Source organism: Arvicanthis niloticus, chromosome 8, assembly GCF_011762505.2.
Source record: "Arvicanthis niloticus isolate mArvNil1 chromosome 8, mArvNil1.pat.X, whole genome shotgun sequence".
Taxonomy (NCBI): domain Eukaryota; kingdom Metazoa; phylum Chordata; class Mammalia; order Rodentia; family Muridae; genus Arvicanthis; species Arvicanthis niloticus.
In genome coordinates this window covers 40,544,527-40,571,324 of record NC_047665.1, presented here as the reverse complement: position 1 = coordinate 40,571,324, position 26,798 = coordinate 40,544,527, and the positions used below count along the sequence as shown (strand labels likewise).

The following is a 26,798-nucleotide window of genomic DNA, read 5'->3' as shown; positions in this document are numbered from 1 at the left end:
TGCGATACCACTGCCTAGCTCCATACCTGACTTTTATTACTATCATTTAATAAAGAAAATTTCAATATCAAAATGTAGAATGTAAACAGAAAAAGAACCTAATATATTAACATCAAGAATTCAAAATTATGCCAACGTTTCTCTTCACCAAGAACCCTGTGCCAGTTAGGGTGTGTGTGTGTGACATTTTCTTGATTAATGACTGCTGTGGAAGGGTCCAGCCCACTGTGGGCAGGGCCACCACCAGACAGGTGGCCCAGGGTAGTAGTAGAAAGCAGGCTGGGCAAGCAGTGAGAGAGAATGCAGTATGTGGCATTCTTCCCTGGCCTCTGTTTCAATTTCTTGCCTTGATTTCTTGCCCTTCATGTTGCCTACAACTGTAAGCTGAAATAAACCCTTTCCTCTCTAGTTGATTTGGTCATGGTGTTGATCACAGCAATAGAAACCCTAACTAGGGTGGCCTTACTTTAGAGCTTTAGAATCTGAATTCTGGGTGAGGTCCAGTAGTGTGAATTTTGGTTCCATCCCTAGGGATTATCATGCATGCTTGAAAGTCTTATTACTGCTGGGTTAGGGAAGATCTTGTCTAGAAGAGAGGAGGAGATTATGAGCAGAAGGAAATGGAAAGAAATAGCATATTTTTCTTTCTGGAGGCTGCTTCCACGGATCTGTGTGTTCCAGATGCTGAGTTTGCAGCCTGGGTGGGGTGCAGGTGGTCAAGCTGGGAAAAATCCTCAATAAATTTAGTACTTATTTGTTTTCTCCCATTGGAGTTTTATAGTTTTATGTATATGGATATTAAACATTTTGTTAGATTTATACTTATCAAGAGATATATAGAAAAATATTCAACATTACTAACTATCAAGGAAATGAAAGTCAAAATCCTAATGTGTGGTGGCCCAAGTCTGTAACCTAGCCCCAAAGAGACTACTGCAGGATTTTCAGACCAGCCAGTGTTTCAAAACCCAATCCTGTTTCAAAAATAACAAAAGAGCCAACAAAAAGAAGAGCAAAGTCCATAGTAAAATGTCACTCACCTCAATAAGAATGTCTGTGATTGAAATGACAAGTGCTTACAAGTGTTGGTGAGAACCCAGGGAGTCCTTACAAGTGTTGGTGAGAACCCAGGGAGGCTCTCCTGAGCCATACTGTTGGTGGGCATGCACATGAACATTGTGGAGAACAGGGTGGAGGCTCCTCAAGATAAAGGAGCTCAGTGGGTGGCTGTGAGCCTGTTACTCCAGCTACTCAGGAGACTGCGTCAGGAAAATCACATGAGCTTTGGAATTTGAGATCATCTTGGACAACTTAAAGAGAGCCATTTCAAAAACTACATTAAACTAATATTAGACTAAGCAATCCTCTAGCTGGGTATATTGCCAAAGGAAATGAAATCAGTATGTTCAAGAGATCGCAGCATTTGGCTATAGTCAATTCATGGAAACACTAAGTGATGAGTGGGTGAAGAAAATGTGATATATAAGATATCGAGGAATCCTGTGCAGTCATAAAAAGTCTTTGGTCTTTGTCATTTGCAACAATATGGATAGGAGAAGATCTCCACTCTTTTATTTCCTCCTTTTCCTCCTTCTCTTTATTTAGCAGTGCTGTCAGGAAAACCCAAAGCCTTGCAATGTAGTACTCAAGCTATGTCTCTAGTCAATACCATTCTATTAAGTAAAATAAGGCAGACACAGAAAGATAAATACCATATGATTTCATTCATATATTGAATATAAAATATTGAACTCTTAGAAATTGGTAACGGAATAGTAGTTCTTGAGTCTGGGACAATCTAGAAGATAAAAGGAGGAGATGAGTGGCCCAGTAAGCACGAAGGCGGGTTAGATCCAAGCCCAGTGGTCCAGCAGCCTGCCGACTATATCATAGCTAGAGATGAGGAATAAAGAATAAAGACGTTTGAATGTTTTCACCATAAATAAATGATCAATGATGGAAGACATAGAATGTTTGAACTCATTTAAACATTATACAATGTAGAACAGATACATTGGTTCAGGCATGTAGTCCCAGAACTCGGGAGGCTGAGGCAGGATTGCCAGATTGGCCTGCAGAATGAGACCCTGTCTCCAAAAAAAAAAAAAAAAAAAAAAAAAAAAAAAAAAAAAAAAAAAAAAAAGAAGTATGAATTTGGTGCATGCCTTTAATCTCAGCCTGGAGGAGGCAGAGGCAAGTAGATTTCTATGAGTTTGAGGTCTAGCTAGTGAGTTCCAGGATATCCTGGGCTATCTGAGAATCAAACCTAAGGTCTCTGGTGGCTCAATGAACTACCTTAGCTCTTTCTTACAGCAGACTACAAAGATTTTAATCCTTCATCCCCCAACCAACACCTCAGGTTTTTTTTGTTGTTGTTGTTGTTGTTTTGTTTGTTTGTTTGTTTTGTTTTGTTTTTCATTGCTGTGGTCACGGGAAAGGAGATCCTTGAAAATCTATAGTAGTTGTATTTTTAAATTAAAATATAATTACATCTATTTTCCTTTTTCTTTCCTCCCTCCAGCTCCTCCCATGTATTCCTCCACTCACCCCTGGACAAATTCATAGCCTCCGTTTCTTTGTTTCACACACATGCACACGCATGCTTCTAAATACATAAAGTACAAGCTACTCACTCCCTATAATGCTGCTTTTATGCATATTTCAGGGCTGACCACTTGACATTGGATGACCAATAGGGGTCTTCCCTGAGGAAGACTAGTTCTCCTGCTCTCAGCATTCCTTAGTTGACTGTAGTTCTTTGTGCAAAGTTAAGGACAGGTGAGATGTCTTCCTTCCGTGTTAGTATTTTAGAGTCCTTATTCGGATCTTATTTAGGAAACCTTGGTCTAATTTTGACGTTTTGTTTGTATAGTACACAGTAAACCCCCCCAGGTACACAGTTAAACAAGAATTCTCTAAACACGAGCCATGCACTATGCAGCCATGCCATAGTTACAAGACCTACACGAAGGAAAATATATTTTAAATTCCCGGAAAATGAATACACGAACGAAACAAGAAAAATGTAAAAAAAAGCACACCGACCACGAAGGGACTCGAACCCTCAATCTTCTGATCCGGAATCAGACGCCTTATCCATTAGGCCACGCGGCCAAGTGGCGGGGAGGGGTAAACACGTAAGAGTCAAAGGAAATGTAACCAGATATGGGTGGGGCTTCCCCATAGAGATAACAAAAATTTAGCATAACACAAAAGTTTCTAATTTAGAATCAAAATTTACAAAGACTTCTAAAACGTAGATTTGAGGAGCTGTAAACAATGGTCCTTCGTGTGAACGCTGCTAAATTTTCTATGACCCGAGAACCACAAAGATGTGCAGCCAGAACTCAGGGGACCTTGTGCTGCAAAGGAGGGAGGGAGGTGTACTAATGTTTGGAAGGTGGGAATCAGAGAGGATCCGCAGCCGGCGAGCTTTAAAGAAAGCTGTGTGAAAGTGTGAAGTTGGCATAAAACTGGAAAAATAGTAAGATTGCAAAGTCAGTTTAGGAAGGATGGAGAGAATGAAATCATTGGTAGGTGGAGGCGAGGGAACCAAAAGCTCACGATTATCCTCAAATTCTGGCACTTCTGGGTTACAGGAGATCCTGGCCCCCAAACAAAGCAAAACAGCAATGTACAAAAGCAAAGAGCATTCTATCTTCAGATTCTCAAGTTATCACCTCTTTAGCTGCAATCCCAGGCTGGTGGATTCAACACAGTGCTCAGGCATGAATTTATTTTGATCTAAGAGGCTTCCTGAGTTTTTATTTTTCTTTGGATATTTTAACGAGCAGTTGGTTGACCAACCCACAGACTTTTGAGAGTCCCCTGTAACTAGAAATTGAAAATTTCAGGACACATTACAATTGTGCTGAGTGCAGTAAACATACAAAGGATACCTTCCTCATTTATTACTTTGCAACTCACATCAATTTACTTTAAATAAATGAATGAATAAATAAATAAAAGGCAAAGTTCCTCTGTGTAACTCATACTAAGTTATAGCCTCAAGCCTCCTGCTTCTGTCTCCTAATTGAGGGTACAGGCATCATCACAACTTCCTTCTCTTTCAAAGACACCCATTATTTTTGGGTGGTCATGTTCATTTCTTTCTTTGGAGAAAACTGGTATTTGGTAGAATGTATAAACGCAAACTAAATATTCTGTGGTTAGTTTTATATCAACTCAACACAGGCTAGAGTCATCTGAAAGGAGAGAACCTCTCATTTTTCTCTTAACAACCCCCCCCCCCCCCCCCCCCCCCCCCGTTAATCAGCAATTGACTGGGGAGTGCCCAGCCCATGTGGGTGGGTGCTGCCATTCCCTGGCCTGGTGTTTATAAGAAAGCAGACTCAGCAAGAGAAGAAGAACAAGCCAGCAAGCAGCACTCCTGCACCATCTGCATCAGCTCCTACCTCCAGGCTTCTGCCCTGTTTGAGTTCCTGTCCTGACTTCCTTTGGCGATGGACTACAGTGTGGAAGTGTAAGCTAAAACCACCCAGAGTAGCTTTGGTCATGGTGTCTCATCAAAGTAATGGTAACCCTAAGACAGTTAGAATTAATTTTTTATAGATCTCTCCCTGCCACTCTTGCAGAAATAAAACAAGAGCCATGAAGCTTGGTGAATAAAAATCAAATTGTTCATACATTTTAGCCATGGGTAAGAACAGTCCTGTCTCTGCTCTTCCTTAGCTGTCCTGACTGTCCACATACCTGCACTGTTTTCTAAAACACCGTTCCCTCCAGCTCTTCCGCATACACACCCTTCCTTCATGGCCTTGAATTCCTGTACAGGGAGCTGGTATTTGCTCTTAGACTTTCTTTTTCTACCCAAGCTTCCCTGTTCTTCTTTTCTCAATAATGTTTAAAGTTAATATGTTGAAAAGCTCAAGGTAGGGATGGATCAGGAGCTCATTAGGAAACAGTAAGTGCAGGGAGGCGCTTTCTCTGAATTGTCCTTATTTACCCAAAACCTAATCTTCCAAACTAAAATTAACAGTTGCCCTCAAGCGTGGATTAACTCATTTTATAGGAGGCTGGAAGTCCACACATCCAGATAGACTTTTTTAAATGCTGTTGTTCAAACCTGTTTTCCTGAGGCCCATTTATCCTTCCTACAAATCCTTTCCTTCTTCAAGTTGCCTACATCCCTCTCCCCCACCCCCTGTGAAGAAAGTATAGAAGCCAAGGTATGGATTCTTATGTCTGGGCAGCAATTTTCTTATCAAGAAGAATATCATTAATGAGAAATAGCTGTCTGAATAAGTCTATAGCTTTAGGTCTAAAGTTTGGGGAGTATGATTGACCCCTTGGGTTGCTAAGAAAACATACCAATCATTTTAATCTTTGGTTACCCTTCCCTGCTGGGTGTTTAAGACCATTCTGGTGACCAAAATGAATTACTTTTGTCTTTTGTACTATCAAGGCCACTTGACAGTCACTTGGTTTTTACAGGAACCTCTGCTCCTTTAGCATCCTTAAGCTAGTCCTTGTTTCATTTGTGTGAGGATAAATCAAAGCTCTCACTTGGCTATGGCTTTGATTTGATGCACTGAAGAAAAATGTTGACCTTTCTCTTTGTAGACTGGTTACAATACACTTACTTGGTGCGGTCCCTATGACCTCCCTGAGCAAGATAACATGCAACTTCCTAAAGTTACAGAACACTTCTGGAGATGGCCTACCATTCTCTGAGACCTAGTTGACCTTGGAGGACAACATACTATCCTGTTTGTAATCTTTCTGTCCATGTCAGTATAGTCTTCCACATATGGTTATTGAATACACAGAAAGTCATTTACAGCAGCCCAGTACTTTTAACTACTGTGTGATATTTAGATATATCTGGGGGCACAAACCAAGCACTTTTAAATAAATTTTAATTAGGCATACTTTTTGTTCTTTAAGCCAGTCCTTGTAATTATGAAAATCAGACCAATAACTCTTTTTATTGTTTTGTTTTTGTTTTTCAAGATAGGATTTCTTTTTGTATCTCTGGCTATTCTTTAGCTCACTATGTAGACCAGGTTGGCCTCACCCAAATATCTGCCTGTCTCTGCCTCCCATGTGTTGGGATTAATGGTGTATACCACCATCTTAAGTACAGGTTTTACATACATAAAGTCTCACCTTTTACATTTTTTATATAACTTTCTTAGAACTTTGTAACTTGCTTAAACTTTCCAGCTTTCTTTTCTATTATAAAAAATCATCTAACATTCATTTATTTCCTTATTTGTTAATTAATTAATTAATTTATCAACAGGGTCTCACCATAGTCCTGGATGTCCTGAAACTCACTCTGTAGATTAGGCTGACCTCAAACTCATAAAGATCTGCCTGCCTCTGCTTCTCAGCTGCTGGGATAAAAGGTATACAATACCATGTCTGGCCTCATCTTAATTTCCATTTGTAAATCCTTCTTTACTTTAAAAAAAAAAAAAAAAAATCCATTCTTCCGCCCTTTAGCACTCCAGCAGCTGTGCATCTAACATTAGGTATTCTGTCCCTTGAGTCTTGGTTGGGCTGTGCCTTCCCAAGTTTCCCCTGGTCTTTGTAAATTTACATGGGCTTCCCAGTCTAGATAGTTCAGCTTGTTAGCTCCCATTCATAGATAGCTAGTGCTGGAGGCACATGGCTGGAAAAATTGTTTTCTCTGGTCACCAGTAAATACATCATGCAAAACAATCACCAGAGTTAAAACAAAAATCTACCTTGGACGTCTGGTATAATTTCTGTAGTTTAGTATAAAAATGCAGAAAAACCAAAGCAACAAAAACAAAGAGAACAGAAGAAAAAAACCCAATGGTCTGAACCCAGTGGAAGGGAGCCCATTCATCTTTGCATCAATTTTAACTGTGCCAGCCAAAGCAACATCACCTGGATCTTGTTTGATCTCTCTCTCTTTGGCTCCTAACTATAAACTCTGGCTGAGAAAGAAACCCATGAAGTGGAAGGGATGGGGAGACATGCCCAGTGCACATAGAGGGCCTTCTTTCCTGGAGAGGTGATGGACAAACTGGAAAGGAGAACATGACCTTGATACCATTTTGTCCCACACAAGCATGGCATGGATTGACAGCAAACAATTTTGTGACTGGAGTCCCTTAGAAATTAACTTGTTAAAAAGAGTTAGTAGTCCTGATATAAAGCTTCTGGCCTTGTGTGGCATTTCAATACAGTTAGTAAAGCCACTGCCTCGGGACTAAGGTCTATGGCATTAAGTTTTAAACCAGGGACAAGTGGCTTAGGTGCCTATTTAACATCAAAGTGGACCTGACCTCCTAGTTCTCATGGCCAGTTCAGCTACTGAGCATCCCTCAGTCCCTACCTGTAATAGGGTATGCCTGGTATACCCCGCTCGCCCTCTACCCTGAACTCTCCAGCCAAGAGCTGGGCTACCCTTGCCTTCCCTATATAATTTTGTTACCTGCTCTTTTGACCTCCTGACGGCTGTACTTGTTTCCCCTCTCTTCCTTCCCCTCCACCTCTCCCCATATGGTACTGGGTCATGACCACACTGGACTCTGCCAGATGTGTCTGCCTCTGGCTATGCTCTTCCACACACTTTCTCCTCCACCATACCAGGAGCAGTCATGTTCTCCCCCCCCCCCCCCCATTCATAAGTAATGCCATACCAAGAGGCTGCTGTCCTCCCTTTCCCCAAACCTGATCTAAAGTCTTCCAAGTTCTCTGAGGAAACCATGACAAGAAGGAAGGAAAGGTGAATCCCATGCCCAGGGAGGGAGGCTATGGAGTTACATTTTGAAGGTCTATTTCTCATTGTTTGCTCTCTCCTTAGTCAGGACAGAGAGTACTGAAGCTGGTTGGGGAAATCTCTGGACCAGCCAGAAAAGTTGGTTTCCCCACCCCCACCCCTGTCTTGGGGAACCTCTCTCTCTCTCTCTCTCTCTCTCTCTCTCTCTCTCTCTCTCTCTCTCTCTCTCTCTCTCTCAGGTTTGTTTTACTGGGTTATTTCCCCTTTTGGTTCTTTGAGACTCGACCTAAGGAGGAGATTTCTTGCACTCCAAATGACCTATTCACTGTCACATCACCACGTGAATGTCCTCATCACCAAGGAGTTAGAAACTCGGTCATTCTCCACAGCATTTCTTACCTTGGTCTGTGCGCTAAGCTGTCTGATCATCAAGGTACTTATCTGGGCCCTTCTCCCCATTAATAAGAAACTTTTATGTACTGGGATCATTACAGATCCAAAAAAGTATCATTCACACTAGAGCTTACAGACACCACAATGGAGCTGTGGGGATGCATCTTCCCCAAGGGAGAGGAGCTGACCATCCTCTGGGTAGATTCTCAGTTGTCTTCATTCTCAACAGGAGTGGTTTGTCGCGGTGGAGACATGCCTCTGGACCTCATTTTCCTAAAGAGCAACACCAGATACAGAAGTCCAAGAAAAAGGAGTGTGCACTGGACACCTCGGATTCCGTTGGAGGAAGTGTGACTGTCTCTACCGCTGAGGTTCTCTGGTGTCACCAGACTTCGACTTCCAAAATGAACTCAAAACCAGCGATTCTTAGGGAACTGCCGGCTTTCAGCACTGCGTTGGGAAAGTTAATACTTCCAGTTTTATGGACTGAACAACTATTTACTTTTCAGCATTTTTCTTCTTTTTCTTCTTTTTTTTTCCCAGCTTTTCCAGCGTGTAGATAATACCTGCTGTTGGACTACCCAGCCAAGGCCGTTTAGGCCAATCTAATATATACATCCTATTGTTTCTGTTCCGCTAGAGAACCCTGTCTAATAAATACTCTTGCTTTTTTTTTCCCCCCACTCTCAGGTCTCCCCTCTTCTTTCCGGTCTTTCTCCTCTCCTATCTTATCCCCTCCCCCCCCCCCAAGATCCTGATTTATTTCACTGAATTATATCCTCAACCCCATTTCGACTATTAAGCCAAGGCTGAGCGAGCGCTTATGCTTGCACCAAGGAGTGGAGGAGCTCCAGGCCTCTGACAGTGCCGAGCAAGGAGGGCTGTGTAGGTAGAACCATTTTAGCGTCTTTTTCCTGGAGACTTGCTGTGGGGACTTGGAGGGGGGGTGGAGGGGGGGGCTCAGTGCCTTGGGCTGGAGCCACCCAGCTGCTTTACAAGAGCCCACACCCAGCTGCCCCACCAATTCACAGCTTTCCCCCGGTTTGCTTTGTTCTTTTCATCTTTCAGCATCACACTGCAGTATCTGCCACCTCCCACAGCAGGGGTCACCATCCAGCCACCTCTCTGGAACAGCTGAAAGTTCATAGGAGGTCCCTGGGCAGGGATCCAGACTTTTCAGATCACCTTATTATCTTTTTCTTTGACTATCACGTCTTCTACTCAATAGCTGAGACATGATATTCAATATACATCGTAAATGGCAAAGCACCTGACGGCTGGAGTGGCAACATGCAGTCATAAGAATATTTTGTAAACTGCTCTACGTGAGGGGGTGTAGCTCAGTGGTAGAGCGCGTGCTTAGCATGCACGAGGCCCCGGGTTCAATCCCCGGCACCTCCAGTTTTCAAGGGGTGGTGATATAGTTCTCTCTCTTTTTTTTCAACTCTACGTTTCAATTCACCGGTACAGAAATCGAGAGCAAGGAAGACAAAGTCCGTCTACTCTGTCTTTTTTTTTTTTTTTTTTTTTCTTCTTCTTCTTCTATCGAGGCATTTCAATCCAAAATACAGCATGGCAAAATGAGCTGATACAGAAAAACAAAGGACAGATGCTGGGGCCAGGCAGGAAATAGCAAAGACTGGAGGCCCGGAGGGATGGAGCGAGGGAAGAAAGCGCGGTGGGAAATTGGAAACTTTCCAATTTTTCCACTCCTCCCACGGTAACTTCCCCTTCCCCCGGTGGTCCTCCATCCCGTTCCTGTTATCCTTCACTTTTATATTTTATGTGCATTCAAGTTACTTAAAAAAGTATAATGGTATGTTCGAATACAGATAAGGTTCTTGGTGTACTAAATAATTGTAAGCAAGCCTCTGAGTCTGGCTTGAAGTAGGACTTGGTCAAATTGTTTAAAGCCCGCGTTAAAGAAGGGAATCGGAAAACACACCTTCTTCACTCCCTATCTGCTTCCTTCTCACATTTTTAAGAGCCTCATAAAAAACAAACAAACAAACAAACAAACAAAGGGCGCGGGTTCTCTCTCTCTCTCTCTCTCTCCCTCTCTCTGTTCGAATCCTGTTCGCTCCCGCCCTCCTTCTCCCGCGTCTCGTGGGGAAAAGAAAAAAAAAAGAGCCTTATATATGCATGTGTGAGTTCTTCACGACACACTTGCAAAGGTCAAGCACAACACTGGCAAAGAACCACTCCTGTCTGGATGAGGGACACCAACGTTTAAGGCATGGGTTACCCCCAGTTTCGTACCTCTGAAGAGAGCTCCGCCTTGGCCTTGGAAGGCTGACGTGGGAAGGCAGCCCTCTTTACAGGGTTTTTCCGGTGTAGCCCTAGCTGTCCTGGAACTCCCTCTTTGGATTCGACTGGCCTCTAACTTGGAGATCCAGGAACACCACTGCCCAGCTTGTTTGTTTGCTTGTTTTCTTTTAATTAATTAATGATTTTATTTTTTATAAGACAGGGTTTTGCTATGTAGTTAGTCCTGGCTGTCCTGGAATTTACTGTGTAGACCAAGCTGACTTCAAACCACAGATATTCAGTGTTGTAGAGAATATTCCTTGGAATTGAAGCACTCCTTCCCAATTGAAACATTTGCTCCAGGCAGCATGAGGAACCTCGGGAGATTTAGGGGAAAAATAGGAACTTAAAAGATTCTTGAGGGCCCTTATAGGGCAGTTGAAAAAAAAAAAAATCAGTTTCGGAGGGTTGAAATGCCTACTGACCAATCTAAGGGCTTGAGAGAAGGCTCAGACTTACAGGTACCTACTGCTCTTTCAGAAGACCTAATCTGCCTGTAACTCCAACTCCAAGGAGATCAGTCTCATGCACACAAATACACATATATGAATAATTAAAAAATAAATATTATAAAAGAGATTTGTTTTTATTTTGTTGTTATTTAATATTTGTATCTTCTTTGTTGCTGTTATTTTTGTTTTGGTCTGTTGAGACAGGGTTTCTCTGTATAGCCCTGGCTGTTCTGGAACTGGCTGACTTTGACCTCTAAGAGTTCAAAGTACTCAAGCAACATTAACTTCATGTGATGGTGCATGTCTTTAAGCCCAATATTCAGAAAGTAGAGGCAGATTTCTTATGAGTTCATAGTCAGCCTGTTCTACATATCAAAATCCAGGTTAGCCAAGGTCAGGTAGTCAGAGCCTAAAACAAAGTCAACATTTTCAAACAGGTGTGTTGTCAAACTTCCAGTGCTCATACTTGGAAGATGGAGGCTAGCTAGGATCAAGTTCTAGGTCATCTTCAGACACATACTGAGTGCACAGCCAATCTGAGCTATGAGAGTCCTTGTCAAAACAAAACAAAACAACAAAACAAAACAAAAGTTGGGCTTGGTGTGGAGCCTTTAGTCCCAGCACTTGGAAAACAAAGTCAGGCAGATCTTTGTAAGTTCGAGGCCAGCCAGAGTTAGTTAGTGAGATGCTGTCATATACAACAATGGGGAAAAAAAAAAAGTTTTACAAACAAATTGAGAGACATTTATATATGAAATATTGGCCTTGGCAGGTTAGCCACCCATAATAGGATAAACAGAAATAAAAAAAAAACTTTTCTCACAACTTTTTTGAGACTAGTGTTTTTGTTTGTTTATTTTAATGAGAAAGTATACTTTTTTTTTTTTTTTTTTTGAGACAAGGTTTCTCTGTGTAGCCCTGGCTATTCTGTAACTAACTCTGTAGACCAGACTGGCCTCAAACTCATAGAAATTTTCCTGCCTATGCCTTCCAGGTGCTGGGACTAAAGGCATGCGTTACCACCCCCAGGATGCTTGTTGATGTAAGGGGTAGAATCACATGGTTCTTGTCCCTGGAACAGGGCCAGCAGGGCATAAGTCTCCACAAGTATTGGTGGTTGCTGTGGGCATAAGGCTTGTTTGTATAATAATGCACATACATTCATGCTCTTCCTTTGAGGAATGTTCTCTCTGTTAACATTAATGACTCCATGATAATTAGAGAGGGCACAAATCCAGGAGTCAAGGGTGTGTCTATGTCCCAGCAAAATAGTAAATGCTGAGACTTTCAGGACAACCCTTAAGGCTGTGGGAAAGAACTCTGGAAACATGAGTTCAAAAATATGTAATTTCTCAACTATGCAAACTATAAGGATGCAATCAATACGAATTATATAAAGAGCTTCACAAATCTAAAGGAACGAGGCAGCTGTACTATGAGCCAGCTTGTCAGAACGATACTAAGGAATGAGATAAGGAAATTTAGGTGATCTCAGGACAAGATCCTACCCAGGTAAGCTTTATATTTATGCTTACAAAGGCAGAGTTTAGCTCCGGGTCCAAGCCTAAGCATGGTAGGAATGGCAATTTCAGGGCCAGGTCCCACCCAGCTTTGCCTGCGCTTAACAAAGGCAGGCAGACCTCGAAATTCTTTTGCAATGTTAAAAAAAAATTTGCTTGCTATCTTCTTCTAAGAATCAAGGGATAAGGTCATGAGAGGCTGATTTATGAGGTGGTCAGGAGGAAATCTGGAGTAGATGACTGAACTGATATGTAAATAAAAGACGGGGCTTTTTGGTCTGCATGAGATGAGCCAGCAGAGAGTTTTGTTTTTGTTTTTTTAAGAAATTATTATTGTTATTGTTATTATTATTATTATTATTATTATTATTATTATTATTATTATTATTTAGAATTTCTTCCTAGCAAGAGCTGAGCTATCTCAAGACCTCTGGAGAACAAACACAGCTCTTTTAGATTCTTTTTTTTTTCTAGAAAATCTAAGAATTTTTTATAGCAGCTTTTCTGACTTCGGTTGGAAAATCCATGAGCTATCTAGAGAGCTTTTAGAAATGTTTTTCTAGCAAGAGAGAGCAAGAGTAATTACATATTACATATGATGTTGGCAGGCTGATATTTTTCCTTATAATGAATATTTAGTTTACCTTCAAAAGCTCTGATTTTAGAATAGCTGTCGACATTCACAATCAAATTAATTCTGAAGTGTGTGCGTCTATGTAAGTATATATGTGTAATGTGGGTATTCTCTCTATCACTTTTACTAATCCTTTGAGCCAGGGTCTCTCTCCCGCAACCTTGGGCTCCACTTTTTTTTTGCTGACATTGGAAGCTAGCAAGCCAGTGATCTTCCTGTTTCTGTCCTGCTCAGAACTGGGTTACAGGTACATGGGAGGTGTCTGGCTTCTTAAATGGGTGCTGAAATGTGAACTACAGTCTTTGTGATTGCCAAACAGGAGCTCCTGTTGAACCAGTTCTCCAGCCACTCGTTTATTTTTTATATGTTAATATTTTTTCTAATAAACCAAAATATTCCTCACTGTGGTGATTTAAGTGAGAATGGTCCCCACAGGCTCGTATGTTTGAAATACTTGGTTCTCTGCTGGTGGAACTGTTTTCAAAACAGGCTTCCAGTTTTCAAAACCTACTTTAACTATGGTTCTTTAATGCTTCAACCTTCCTTCTTACCCACCACCCACCAAAGGTAGGGGGAAAGAATGGTTAATAGGAAATAGAGATTGTGGACATGTTTAGAAATAGTTGGAGGTAATTCCAATCTTCATTGTCAGCAGTCCAGTCTACTAGCAAAACACCAAATATAAATCAGTACTAGCAGCTCAGTCCAGAAGAAACTGTGAGGCTCCAGATATGGGCATGAGTCCTTGGAAGCAAGGAGCAGCAGGAATACCACCAAATGTTCTTTGGTGTATTTCTCTCTCTCTCTCTCTCTTTCTCTCTCTCTCTCTCTCTCTCTCTCTCTCTTTCTCTCTCTCTCTCTCTCTCTCTCTCTCCTTTTTTTTTTTTTTTTTTTTTTTTTTTTTTTTTTTTTTTGGTTTTTCGAGACAGAGTTTCTCTGTGTAGTCCTGGCTGTCCTGGAACTCACTCTGTAGACCAGGCTGGCCTCGAACTCAGAAGTCCGCCTGCCTCTGCCTCCCAAGTGCTGGGATTAAAGGCGTACACCACCACCACCCGGGTGTATTTCTCTCTATGAGTCATGACAAGCAATCTTCAGAGGAGAAAGCAAGGCAATTTCTCTCTATGAGTCATGACAAGCAATCTTCAGAGGAGAAAGCAAGGCAAACCAATGCAAGAGCATCATCAGCAAAGACCAGCATCAGCAAAGCCCAACAATGACCAGCAAAGAGTTTTAAGGCAAACCAATACAAGAGTGTCATCTACTGTCTGTTGTGCTATACTTATATTATTTCCAAACATGGCTGGTCTCTCAAGCATCTGCTCCAACAAAACATCTCATGCCCTTTCATCAGGCAACTTCCAGAGAAACACCAAATGTCTGTTCTCAAAAAACATCCTCTCGTTAGACAGTTTCCAGAAAAACATCGCAGGACACAATTGACTCTCCAACAAAACCAGAAATTCCCACTTCATGGAACTATTTGGGAAGAGTTAGTGTAAAGGTAACTTTTATTCTCCAGATGTAATTGTCATCTCAGAAGCTTACTGCTGAATACACTCACCCTTTCTAGTTCTTTCTTATCTCTGGCTGGCTAGTTCAACTCAGCTGTTCTGGCCCAAACTCTCCTCCAAGCTCACTGATTCAAACTGGTTTCTCTCAGCTTCTGACCTAATTCCTCTGCTTGGCCTCAAACTAACTCTGGCAGTCTATACTAATCTTCTGGCTCCTTCTCATCCCTTGGCTTGTTCTGACTTCGCCTGAGACCTAGAGAGCTGACACAGGTCTTTTAGAATGGATAACAAAGGGGAAAGAAAATTTAGGAAATATGATTCCTTGTTAGTGTAAATACCTTACTCATTTGTAGTTTCCACTAAAACTTTATTATAAGGGATGGCTTAATCATGATTTAATGTGTGTCATCCTTAATCTTAGAATTGCTTAGGAACTAGATCAGAGATCAGGGCACCCAAAACACTTTTGGTATATTTGTTCTGAGGCAAGGATGAGGCTGCCAAGAGTCCCAAGCATAGTTTTTACTTTTATCCAAGAAAGAAATTGTTTACTTTTCTTTGTATTCTTTTAACCCTAAACTGTCTAACCAATTTCTATCCCTTGTTTTTCCCATTCCTTATCCCACACCAAAAGAGGTAACCCTAACTGCCATTACAACATTAAGGTGATGACCAATTGAGCTTCTTATGGCTGGAATGACTTTTAGGGTATCCCTCTAGTGGACTTATAGAAAAAACTCCAAAAGTGTATTGGTAGTTTGATCTGTGTGATGGCCAGGTGTAGGGAGGAAAGGATGCCCTTGGCTGGTGTCTGGAGGATCAATACATTTATTGGGCTTACTTTCAGGGCATAAGTGAGGGATGGGTGACCCAAAAGTAGCCACACTGGAAAGTTTTCACCTAGTATAAATGATAGATGGCTTCCCCACATCTGCATAGGTGGATCCCCCTTCTCTGTAGTCTTCCCTATTATATTTACCCTATCTCCTCCCCAAGAGGTCAAGGCCCTATGCAATTAGAGTTGAGCTGCAAAACATTAGCTGGGAACAGTGGTTGGATATTTAGGTCAAGGTCCATTGACTGTGCATACCCGCTCCTTCTATAAAGAACATTAACAATCAACAAGAACAGCTGTGCTGATCCTTTATAAGCAGACACAGCTGGTCTGATGAAGACAATAGCTGTTTTATTTATAGAATGGTGATCTGCAACACCACCTTAATAAGAGACCCAAGTCCAAACTACATGTATATGATAATATAATAAATTAATATTACCTGTGTACATAGTGTTAAATATGTGGCTTTGCAAGTTCTCAGTTAAGCCTTAAAGAAAACACAAGACAGTGAGGTACAATTTTTTTTTAATGCCATGTATAATCCAAAGAAGGATGTGTCATACATAACCTTGCTTTTGGGCTTTTTGGTTTTTGTGTGTGTGGTTTTGCTTTGTTGCTGTTGTTGGTTGGTTGGACTTTTGTTTGTGTGTTCTTGTTTGTTTTGAGACAGTTTCTCTCTATCATGTAGCCCTGGCTGTCCTAGAACTCACTGTGTATACCAGCCTGGCCTTGAAGTCACAGAGATATACCAGTCTTTGCCTCCCAAATGCTGAAGGCAGGAGTCACTACACTGGGCTTCTCGTGCTTTTGATTTTTGAATGAGTGTAAGAACCAGATAGAGAAAAGCAGTGATGTACTATAATCATCGAGTTGTATTTACAATATCCATATCCAGCATTCTTTGGTTTTTTCCAAGAGAGGGCTTTTTTTTTTTTTTTTCTTTTTTTTTTGTAGTCCGAGGCTATCTTGGAACTTGCTCTGTAAAACAGGTTGATCTTGAACTCAAAGATCCACTGGACTCTGCCTTCTGAGTATTATGGTTAAAGGAGTGCTCCACCACCACCCAGCGTATTATTATTAACTTTTAGTACATTTAATCTAAAACTATGGAATACAGAAAATAATAGCCTCTAAATGAACCTGGAAAAGGCAGGAAACTTTTAATTAATTTCTAGAATTTTCAGGGGGTATTGTCTATACATTGTTGTTAACCTCACATTTCCATGGGAGAAGATGGGTCCAGGACTTTTAAATTCCACCATCTTGCTGGTGTCACTCACTTGGAGCATGATGTTAAAATCCACGCCTACAGTCTATGCCTTTTAATTGGATTGTTTAATTCATTCATATTTAATATTTCTGGAATAGTTGAGTTTGTGCCATCATTTTTCCTTTTGGTTTTCTACATCCCATATCTATTTTATTCTTCAAATCTTTTTTTTAACAGTAAGTGAATACTTTGTAATGTAGCATTTAGATTTCATTAATGATATATTCACAACTTTATTTTAAACCTTTCATTTAGATGGCTTATTTATATAGTTTACACTATACAAGTTCACGTATGGAGATTACCTTGTTTTATGAAAATTTAACTCCAGATATATACGGGAAAGTCACACCTACAAAGTTCTAGGCTTTCTGCTCTTCTGATATTAATGTGATACACATTGCGTCTATCAGTTGTAAAGTAAAAATTATATTGGTATAATTAATTGACTTAGTACCTGTCACTTTCTTAGCCCAATACTGCCTTGCTCTGGTGACATCCATTGTACTGTCATTGGCAAATGTAGCACACACTTATTTCAGCCCTGTGTTATATTCTCAACCATGCATATCTTTATACAGTTGCATTATAAATCATTTAAGAGGAGAAATGAGAAAAATACATAACTATACTTTTAATATTACTATTATTAATTTTATGTCAGCACACTAATTAGGGTTGTTATTGCATTTTCATATAATTCACCCCCTTCTCCATTGCTCCACCTGCTGGCTGGTCCTCTCCCTTCCTTCAAAGAGCTCACTTTTCTATGTGATCTATGATCCATAATTATTCTATGATCACATAATTATATATACCTATATCCTTTGTTCACATTAATTTATCATCCGGAGTCACAACTTTCAATCTGAAAAAACACCTTTAGTATTTTCTCTTCCTCTCTCTCTCTCTCTCTCTCTCTCTCTCCCTCCCTCCCTCCCTCCCTCCCTCCCTCCCTCCCTCCCTCCCTCCCTCCCTCTCTCTCTCTCTCTCTCTCTCTCTCTCTCTCTCTCTCTCTCTCTCTCTCTCTCTCTCTCTCTGTCTCTCTCTCATTTTTCAGTTTTGGAAACAGAGTCTCACGGTATTGTTCTAGCTTGTCCTGCAATTCTAGGTAATCCTACTGTCTCCACCTTCCAAACGCGGGATTTCAGAGGAGGTGCATCGTTCCGGGCTCTGCAACTATTTAAAATTAGGCAGCGGGCAAGAGGGGAATAAAGACGGACTGAAAGTATTCATCCTGGCTTTTTCACGGGTTCAACGAGGTGGATCCACGCACACAGGACCCAGAGCTGCGAAAGGTGTTGATCCAGACCCGGGAGCGCGGTGCACTACAATGGGCAGATTCCGGGTTCTGGCTTGGTTCTCAAAAATAATTGTGGTTTTAGGCTTGTATTCACGATACTTTCAAAACCTAGCAAAAATCAGATTTCTGTCTTGAATGTATTCCCCTGAGTCCAACTGCGTCGGGGGTGTAGCTCAGTGGTAGAGCGCGTGCTTAGCATGCACGAGGCCCCGGGTTCAATCCCCGGCACCTCCAGTGTTTTCAAGCCTCTGTGGCTTTCTCGCTTTTCTCCACGAATTTACACTTTTCCTTACTCAGAAAGCCAAACGCTTTCATAGAATATTAATGCTGCGGGGCAAACTGCAAACCTTGAGTTCACTGCCGCTACCGTCTCAAAGCCGTATAATTAGAAGGAGATGGAGAATCTGAAGATGCAGTTAGGAATAGTGGTTCTCCCAGTCCGAAACTGCAAGGTTCAGATTCTGAAGGTGACGTCACCATCTACCTTCATTTCCAGGAAAGGAAAGGATCAATGATTTAACAGGAGAATGGCACAGTTTCTCCAAAGTTTTCCTGTTGAAAGAGCTGTTTTTACCGCATCACCCTGCAGTTCGGCACGTGGGTTCCTGGTTTGTTCTCAGATAATTCCCTGGAATACATTCATCTGAGACAGCAGCGCCGTCTGTGGGAGGGCCGGTGTCTAGACCCTGGTGAGAAATCGCTATCTGGGCGGGCAGTGTACAAAAATTAGAACGGCATTTTAAATGGTAGTCCAGGCCGATCGCTTCCACATTAAAGCTAAAGAGGCATCCGTTTGAATGTACTTATAGAGATTAAGAAGATAGAAATTATGTATTTCTACTTCTGAATAACCTTCCTGCTCCTGTTTTGTTTTCTCACTTCGTGTTATTAAGATGTTTTTAAGTTCTGAATCACTGTACATAGTTGAATAAGTGATATATATTTTCTTTTTATATCGCAGTAAAGACTGCTAACTTGTAAACCAGAACATTTGTGTCTTTGTTTTCTATTTTTAAATAAGATAAAAATCTGTGTTTGTTGCTTTTGTTCTCTCTACAATTCAAGAGTGTTCATATAAACACTTTTAAGCTATAAAGGATAAATTATAAATTTATCCTTTAAATTTAAATTTAAAATTTAAATTTAAATTTAAAATCTTTTGCAACTGCAATGAAAATATGGACTGAAGGATGAAGCAGGTTTTGGGAAGTCCCCGGTTTCCAACGGACCCAAAGACTACAACAAAATAGTTCTGGAAGGATCTTGAATACTGCCTTTGAGATGGTTTGGGTGCCTAGCTGCTGAGTGCAGGCTCCTGATACCTCCCACACCCTCGCAAAGAAACACTCAGTTCCCCGAGGTTTTCATTTCCTGCTCACAAAAGAAGGCAACACGGGCCGGGGCAGTGGTGGTGCACACTTTTAATCTCAGCACTTGGGAGGCAGGCTGATTCTGAGTTTGAGACCAGCCTGGTCTACAGAGTGAGTTCCAGGACAGCCAGGGCTACACAGAGAAACCCTGTCTTGAAAAGTCAACACATGATATGTTTATTTTAAACCTACACAATTTGGACCTTGTGCTGGTTAAGTTTTTTAAGTTGATGGAAAAGTGACTTGGGAAGCAGGAGCTCTCAGTTGAGTAATTGCCTCCATCAGACTGGCCATAAGCAAGTGGCTGGGGCACTTTCTTGATTAATGATTGATGTTGGAAGGTCCAGTCCATTGTCAGCACTGCCAGCCCTGGGCAAAAGGTCTTGGGTTCTGTAATAAAGTAAGCTCAAACTGGGTAGTGATGGCACATGTCTTTAATCCCAACACGTGGGAAGCAGAGGCAAGTGAACTCAGTGAGTTTAAGGCCAGCCTGGTGTATCTATAGAGTTCTGGGCCAGGGGTACACAGAGAAACCTTGTCTCTAAAAAACAAAACAAGACTAAAAAGTAAGTGGAGCAAGCCAGTAACTGGTTCCTACATAGTCTCTGCTTGAGTTCCTGCCCTTGATTCCTGTTATGATGGAGTCTAACTTCTAAGATGTCATAAACCCTTTTTTTTCCAAGTTACTCTTGGTCATGGTTTTATCACAGCAACAAAACTAAGATAGACCATATGAGCCACAAAGCCATCTAGGCAGTAGAGTAGATGATGTATGTACACGGTCTCTTAGTTTCCTATAGCAGGAGTGATTGTTAACATGACCGCATCTGGAATCAACTGAACGTCAAGCATCTGACACTCTAAATCTGAGCTTCTCCTGGTGTCAGTCCACAGAAGAGGACAGGGAATATGAGAGCTTTTGCTTTTTGTTTGCTTGTCACAGTTCCTGGCAAGTTCGTCTGTTCTGTTGCTGAAGCATTGCTTCTATGGTATTAGAACCTACTTCTTCTGGAGACCAGTGCAGACTGAAGACCAGCGTCTCTCCAGGAATCTTCTGGGACTCCAGCACCAGATTGGTACTGCTGAGACATCCAGTCTCATGGACTGAACAACTGCTATACTCTTGGGCTTACCATTAGGAGACAACCATTGCTGGACTACTCAGACCATAGCCTATATATGTCTCTGTGTGAGTGTGTTCTGGTGTGTGTGCACATAAACACACACACACGCACATGTACACACACACACTCATACTGTTCCTTTAGAGAACAGATGGTATAACAAATGGCCAGAAGTTTGGAGGTAAGCTGTTCACCAGCTGACTGTACATCAAGAACATTCTTCTCTCCTTCCTTTTTTCCTCCTTTTCCCTTCCTCCATCTTTAAAGCTGGTATAGCTATGCCTAAGAATACACACTATAGGAAGTTTAAGAACACAAAGGGAGTTTGTTTTAACTCTAAAACACATCACAGAATATAAAGGTGGTAACTAGTCAGAAAGGTTTCTGAATCGTTCCCTGCCAGTGGGTGTTGTAGTTCAGTGTCCACTATCACTGTCTTCACTGTCAAAGAGAAAAATCTGGAATGAAACACTCAGAAAGCAGAAATGTCATCTTGCTTCTTCTCCAGGTCCAGGCAACCTAGTGGTCTTCCAGAACAAGGGCAATAAAAGGTCAGCCCACTGTGGACCCACAGATGACTCAACTGTGTGGCCTCTGGGCCTATGTCAGGATGAAGGAAGGAGACACTGCCTTTCATGACCTGCCTCAATGTCCCTGGAACTCTTCCAAGTCCTGGGCTGAGAGCTGGGTGTAAAGATGGAAAGACCTCTTTGCTAATAAGAGTTCACTGGGGTGAAACTCAGTATCTGTAGATTTCTGAAATAGGAGTTCAGCAAATCTATGAGTAAGCTCTTATCTTTTTCACTTGCAGTAAATGTTACCTCATAGGCAATTCCACTAGGCTCCTCCCAGGGCCTAGCAACCCAGCTGTACCAAGTGGGCTGCTTATAAAATCTCTCTTTCTCTCTCTACCTCCTCTCTCTCTCTCTCTCTCTCTCTCTCTCTCTCTCTCTCTCTCTCCCTCCCCCCCTCTCTCTCTCTCTCCCTCCCTCCCTCTCCCTCTCCCTCTGTCTCTTTGTGTCCCTCCATCTCTCCTTCCTCTCTCCCTCTCCTCTTTTCTCTCCCTCCCTCTCCCTCTCCCTCTGTCTCTTTGTGTCCCTCCATCTCTCCTTCCTCTCTCCCTCTCCTCTTTTCTCTCCCTCCCTCTCCCTCTCCCTCTGTCTCTTTGTGTCCCTCCATCTCTCCTTCCTCTCTCCCTCTCCTCTTTTCTCTCCCTCCCTCTCCCCCGTCTTTCTCTTTCTCTGTTCCCATGTGTTCCCCGCCCGTCTCTTCTTCCCCCTTTCTGTCCTTCTCTGCCCCCCCTGCCCCACCCTCATGGCTCTGCTCTGGTCTGTCTGCCTGTTTACATGTCCACTTGTCTGCCTCTACCCTTTCTCCAGGACCTCACTCATCTCCCTTCCCTCAATAAACCCCCTTTATACCAGATCTGTTGCATGGTGTAATTTCTCAGGGGCACACACTAGCATGGGACCACTAGGTACTCCCCTTACCGCATTATATTTCACAACAGTAAAACCCAATAAAATTGGATGATTCCATCCACAGGACACTAGGAAGTCTTTCCCTGGCTTCCCGAGGAGCTGCCAACACCAGAGGTTCCTGAATCAAACAAGGAAATGCTTCCTTATGTTTGATCTCAAGTGCTCAGCCATCCTCCCCAACAACTAGCAAGAAAGATAAACTGTGACTACATTTTAAGGAGGAGCTTCATGACATTTTGGGGTGAAACTATGTGTCTGGTGGTGAGCTCATGTAAATGGCTATTCCTGTATCAACCCCAGAGCCTGGCCCTTCCTGAGTGACTATCAACACAGTCAGTGCAAACAAAAGGGGAAAGAAAGGCAAATCACAATAACAACAACAACAAAAATAGCCACAGGGATCTGCTGCCATTGGGTTTTTGTTTGTGTGTTTTGTTTTGTTTTTCTATTAGAAGCAGGAACCCATCTGACTACCAAGCCCAGCTCCTCCATTTCTTTCTACCACATCCCTGGAAGGTAGAACAAGAGTCAGAGGATGAGGCCTAGAGTCAGAACATTTGCCTAACCACGTGAGACCTTGGGTGTAAATGAGTATTTATATCAATAAAGACACCAGAGGTGTAAAGTGAGGTTAAAAACTTGCTTGCTCACTGAGATAACTTTATTTTCTTAACTATATACAAAGTATCTATTTACAAGCTGGATCCTACAACTAAACTGCCAGCTCTTTAGAGATCTCTGTGTCATTCTCCCGAGTACTACTTTTCTCTTGAGTTCCTCCAAATCCAAGAGTGCCCTTTAGCTCTCTTTCCTAGAATACTGTGTTACCTGTGTCTTGCCAGCTGCTTCTCTATTTTTCCTGCAAGCCCAAAGAGAAAAACTCTAACTACTACCAGGAGCTGCTCTTCCAAGCCAAAACCAGAGCTCTATCAAAGGTTCGTTGCTTATAAAAGGAGGAGTCTTTAGCTCTACCTCTACCCCCTTGGCAGGCTAAACTGTGTCACTGTTGTGGCAGTAAGGGGGGGGGGCACCAAATCGGTAGGGCCCCACCATTTCACTTTTACTGTGGGGTAGCTCTAGGCCACCCAGCTGACTGCCTCAGGTTATAGAGCAAAGACCTCTACCAAGCAGCTTGCCTTAACACAGGCAGCAACTTTCCATTCTTCATCACTCTATTCTATGAGGCTTTTAGAGGTACACCCAAACTACATCTCTTCAGGACACAACTAGCTAACTGCATCTGACAAACTCAGTATCTTTTTAAGCTTTTATATGTTGCTAACAATTAGGTTTTCTACATACAATAATCAAATATCCTGTAACACTTGGGTTCCATTGTCAACACCTGTGAAAGCAACCTAACTATTAACTTTAAAAGTGAACATATTCTCAGACGTAGATTATTGTAGAACCGACCGACATTAAGGGTGTGAATGGTGGGTGGTCCTGATGTAAAGAAAGACATTTAAAAAATACACTGATCCTCTACATGAAAGTTTCAATATTCTGAGAGAATGATTAAGAGAGGAGACTCCAGGTAGTTGAAATAGCTCAACTGAAAGAGGATAATGATCTAAAGGTCTCAGGTTGAATCCCAGGGATTCAATTGATAACTACGAATTGGATCACTATGCCACTAAGTTGATAAGTATGATGACTTTAACATTTGCATCTCATACCCAAAAGTATATACTATATAACTGTAGCTTTTACTATTTTGCAAACGCAATCAAAGTTATGTGTGCTCTTCCCACTTCTTTGGTTCCATGTCCTGCTAAGATTTGTAAAGTCTAAAATGACATAGTGTAGATCTTATTTAAAATATTAAACCTAGAATATTATTTGCTTTGAAGATTAAGAAGTCCAATGTGCCATATATATATATATATATATATATATATATATATATATTGTTGCACGTACAATTTATTTCTATTTTGATATTGTATATGGGTTTAGAAGAGGTGTTTTTACTAGAAGAACTGTGAACCAATTCATAGAAATTGGGTTTAGCATTTGCAAAGAAGATTTTTCAAACAGAGCATCTTTTGTTTGCACTTTGCTTAAAGCTCAGTGTGTGGATTCTTTTGCATTTAAGTTTGTAACTTTCGACTTGTTCTGTGGATAGTTATAATATAACAAAGTCTCTTTCAGGGCGTTTTCTGACGATGCATTTCTTCCAGCTGCTCTTGCCTTTCCATTGAACAAACAAAAATAAAGCCTCCTGGTGGGGAAAAGGGATGTTTTGGTCACTTTGTGCCTCGGTTGAAGGAATTCTGGAAGATTTTTTTTTTTTTTTTTTTTTTTTTTAAATTTTCGAGACAAGGTTTCTCTGTGTAGCCCTGGCTGTCCTGGAACTCATTCTGTAGACCAGGCTGGCCTCAAACTCAGAAATCCGCCTGCCTCTGCCTCCTTAGTGCTGGGATTAAAGGTGTGCGCTACCACTGCCCGGCTCTGGAAGATATTAAGAGAATTCAGAATTGAATTCTTTGCCAGGCTCAGTAGGAGATACTTGCGACTCAAAGCCCCCTGTGGTCATTTAAATCTTTTCCTGTATTTAGGGTTCGGTGTTCGAAATATCTTAACACTTTTAACAAAGTTGGAGAGCCGAATTCATTTCTAGGGAAATATTAAAACAGCTCTTCAGGAGCAGGGGGTGTAGCTCAGTGGTAGAGCGCATGCTTTGCATGCATGAGGCCCCGGGTTCGATCCCCGGCACCTCCACTTCTCTTTTGTTCTGTGTCAAAAATTTAGAAGAAACAAAGAGCTTCTGTTCCTGGATGCCCCTCTATGAGAAGGCCTTGCCAGAATGCTAAAACTCCGTTGGTGTTTGTTACTGTTGAGGATATCTCGCCAGAGAACTATCATGGATACAGAAGATAGTTCTGGCCTGCTTAGCTGTTTAAACCTCCTGTCAGCTAAAAGCTAGCTTTACCTGCTCCCAAGACAGCGAGATTTCCTTCCAGTTTTCCTAAAAGTTTTAAGTTTATAACCATAATCCATTTAGGTTTAATTCTCAGATGAGATGTTAGAGTTCATCCATTCATTCATATGCTCGGATGCCCAAACTTTCCAGCACCATTTCCCAAAAGTCTATTTTCCCTGAACGAATAGCTTAGTGGTTAAAAAAAGAAGAAACTAGTTGCTCTTTCAGAAACCTAATTGAACTTAGGTTTCTGAAAGAGCAACTGCACAGCAGCTCACAGCCTTGTATAATTCCAATTTCAGGGGGTCCAGTGCCCTCTTCTGGCCTTTGTGGGCACCAGGACCATACACACATGCAGGCAAAAGACACACACACAGAGAGAGAGAGAGAGAGAGAGAGAGAGAGAGAGAGAGAGAGAGAGAGAGAGAGAGAGAGAGAGAGAGAGAGAGAGAGAGAATGCTGGGCCCTGCGCATGTTCATCTAGCACTCTCTTGTTGACACACATACCGGACTCTTGCCGGACTTTGATAAGAATTTTATTAACTCCGCTTTTGAAGTTAACTTGCAAACTGTGGGCGTAGTGCGACTATTGCCTTAGACTTTTTTGTAAGTGTGGTGTACACTGTTTGCTTTTCAGAACATGTTTTGTATATTGTCACGTTGACACTCAAGTATTTCTCTTTTGTGAAAGATTATACCTGTGGCTATAATCTGCGCCCACCACCACCCCCACCTTCCCTGCACATCTTAGTCATGCACTGGCAGGTGCTGTACCACTGAATCACAGACTCAGCCCCTGTCAAGAGACTTGGGCTTGCTTTCCCTTTCAGGAGCTTCATAGAATCGAGTCTTCAATCTGCTAGACTTAACTCTACTTTCAGTTCATTTCCTATATTCCCACTTGTATCTACATTTCTCAGAAACGTTACAGGCTCAAAAGAAACCCCAACAACAAAACAACAACAACAACAACAACAACAACAACAACAACAACAACAACAACAACAACAACAAAAACAACCTGGCATTCCTTTTTGGAGTCTTTTCGACAGCTTCATGGGCACTCCTGTAGGAAGGGAGAATCTGAAGTCCTACTTAAGATTCTGTATTGGGATCTGTCCTGGAGGGGTGCTGGGATCTGCTGCCTTGCCGGTGGCAACTATGGGAAGATTTTGAGGTCTTTCATATAGAGCGCCTCTCTCCGTCTAAAGCGAACAATTCAAAACTGTAGAAACATAATTTCAAGAGAGTAAGCATTAGCTGCCCAGCCCCAAACAAAAATGTAAACCACAATATAGAAGAGTCTGAGACTCTGACTGTCAGTGGGGGTGTAGCTCAGTGGTAGAGCGCGTGCTTAGCATGCACGAGGCCCTGGGTTCGATCCCCAGCACCTCCATTTAAACTGCTTGCATCACGATTGGTAGCGGAATGTTTTGTAATAGGTTTTCCTCGTGTTTTGTGTTCATCTAAGTGTTTCTCCTATTCAGTGATGTAATCTGTTTGCTATTAATTCATTTCTTCAATGGCTCCTCGCTGTCTACAACCTGACTGTTTCTCCGCAAGCGAACGCCTGGGAGGCCATGAACTGAAACCCAACTGCCAACAGAAGATTTCATGAAAGCTTCGAAGCAGGAAACAGACCACCCCAGAAGTCACGTTGCTTGTGCGCTCTTTCTCTTTATTATTAAGATACCGGGAAGAAAAAGGCCAAAAGAGAAGAGAAAGGCTTTTGTAAAATTCGTATAGACTTTACCCCCTCTCATGCTGCCCTGCTTTGCGACAATGAGCAGAACAAATGCAGAAGAAAATCACCCTCCTCCTGTCCCCAACTTTGCTTTCCTCACCACACCACACAGAATATTGATGCGTATAAAAAGTCAACCTAACCATTTGTCCCCGCACCCTTAGCCCGACTTTTCTTCCACCTGTCCGCTCCATTTCTTCTTCACCTG

At 41.9% G+C, this 26,798-nt stretch overlaps 5 non-coding genes across 5 annotated transcripts; 4 read left to right on the top strand and 1 right to left on the bottom strand.

Moving 5' to 3' along the window:
• Window positions 1-3,041: 3,041 nt before the first annotated feature.
• On the bottom strand, window positions 3,042-3,114 carry Trnar-ccg (transfer RNA arginine (anticodon CCG)). Its single transcript has one exon. It is a non-coding gene; the product is annotated as a tRNA-Arg (tRNA).
• Window positions 3,115-9,439: 6,325 nt separating this feature from the next.
• Window positions 9,440-9,511, top strand: Trnaa-agc (transfer RNA alanine (anticodon AGC)). The gene has a single exon. It is a non-coding gene; the product is annotated as a tRNA-Ala (tRNA).
• An 8,596-nt stretch (window positions 9,512-18,107) lies between these two features.
• Trnaa-agc (transfer RNA alanine (anticodon AGC)) lies at window positions 18,108-18,179 on the top strand. The gene has a single exon. It is a non-coding gene; the product is annotated as a tRNA-Ala (tRNA).
• Window positions 18,180-24,572: 6,393 nt separating this feature from the next.
• On the top strand, window positions 24,573-24,644 carry Trnaa-ugc (transfer RNA alanine (anticodon UGC)). The gene has a single exon. It is a non-coding gene; the product is annotated as a tRNA-Ala (tRNA).
• A 1,526-nt stretch (window positions 24,645-26,170) lies between these two features.
• Trnaa-agc (transfer RNA alanine (anticodon AGC)) lies at window positions 26,171-26,242 on the top strand. Its single transcript has one exon. It is a non-coding gene; the product is annotated as a tRNA-Ala (tRNA).
• The last annotated feature ends 556 nt before the right edge of the window (window positions 26,243-26,798 follow it).